Consider the following 1,845-nt stretch of genomic DNA (forward strand, 5'->3'; position numbering starts at 1 on the left):
ATAACACCCAAGGAAGTCTATGTCTGTGTCCGAAGAGAGTCCTTATATACAAGACGCCCTGTCTGTATGCTAACCGCTCTGGGTTTTAACATTAAATACAAATCCACAATGTGCTGTCTGATTAATCGCCTGGAATCTGAGCAGATCATACAGGACCTGAACTAAGAAGCTGGCTCTTTGTGCTCAAAACCAGGCTTAGACTGTGCCTCCAGTGCATTGCAGTGACTGTAAAATAACAAATAGCATCTTCCCTCCCTTGAACATCCACGCAGGCTATCAAAAGCAGGATTTGAGATGTAGTAGTATGGTATTTTCAAAGTCTGTTAAGCTCTGTTGCACTTTTGCAGAGGAAATGGTGATGCAGAATGGGAATGCAAAAGGAAATGCAGAAGTTTTTGGAGCCCTAGTGCTAGGCACAGCCCCTGACCCCTCACACCCGGCCTCTCCAGCTGCGGCAGGGAGGTGAGAGGGCATTTCTGACTCCTGCCTTTGCATGCTTTTCAGCATGGAATTTTTGGGGGGAGGGAAAAACCCCTCATAAGTAGATACAGTCATACTAAACGTATGCTGCTGCTTTGCTGAGCTGTTCTTACTTTGCAGTGTTTCATAACCTGTAGCACGTTTGCATCGCAGGGATGAAAGTGCTGGAGCAGATGATGCGATGGCAGCTAACACAGTGTGGAATGTGTGCATGTGGCCAGATGGTGAAAAACATCAAAGGTAACTCATCTGATCCCTAAAATAACCCAAACCTCAACTGCTGACTATGCCAAGTAACACTGGCTCCCACAGGCCCCAGAGCAGAGCATCAGGGCTGTTTTGCCAGTGAGGCTCTCGGAAAGGCCCTCTCCTCCTCCCAGCATCAGGAGCAGAGTGTACAAGGCCTGTAAAAATCGCCTTTTTCTTACAATGAGTTGCCTTATGCACCATTAAAAGAGCAGAAATGCCACGGCACAAGGGCAGAAATAGCCCCACTTCTCCAGGTATTACCCTTGGGGGTTGAAACACAACCATTCCAGGGGCACTCAGAGCTCTCCATAGATTTTTGGAGATGCTGCTGTGCCTCCATGCACCCCTCACTGACAAAGCCAGATGTATATGAAGGCAGCGGAGACAGTCCTGAAAATACAGCCCTCCACGACCACGTAGCCGTGCCCTCAGCGCAGCGAGGCAGACTTCCCCTCGGTGCACTCCCTCACCCTTTTGGATCTGCAGACTAGAAACATGCACAGGTGCCTACAGCGAGACCTGAATAACCGCACACACCCCAACCAGTTTGCAGAATCTGAACTAATAGCAGCTAGATCACCTGAAAAAAATCCTTATGGTGTGCCAAGGGCTGAAAGTGATTCATGCTGAGGAACGGTTCTGAGGTGGGTTTTTTTGCAAGAAATCTGAGTAATTTCCCATTAGTGTAAGTTTTATGCCTTGTCCATGCGTGAATTCACAGGTCAGGGGCTGGGTTGCCACAAATGTTTTGGTGCAGTTCCCGCAATAACGCTTTCGGTTTAATAGTGCTTTTTTACGAAACCTGCTGGACCTTTTCAAACGAGTCTTTGTTTTAAATGCTCCCTCTGCTGGCTATACTGTGAATTGTTATATTTTAATTAAAAACCTCAGACTAAAATTCGATTGTAATGAAATTATTAGGTTAACAGTTGTGCTGATTTTGGCTGGGATAGAGTTAATTTTCTTCATAGTAACTAGGTATGGGGCTATGTTTTGGATTTCTGCTGAAAACAGTGTTGGTAATACAGAGATGTTTTCGTCACTGCTGAGCAGTGCTTACACACAGTCAAGGCCTTTTCTGCTTCTCACCCCACCCCACCAGCGAGTAGGCTGGGG

Source organism: Aptenodytes forsteri, unplaced genomic scaffold, assembly GCF_000699145.1.
Source record: "Aptenodytes forsteri isolate BGI_AS27 unplaced genomic scaffold, ASM69914v1 Scaffold72, whole genome shotgun sequence".
In the NCBI taxonomy this organism is placed as follows: Eukaryota; Metazoa; Chordata; class Aves; order Sphenisciformes; family Spheniscidae; genus Aptenodytes; species Aptenodytes forsteri.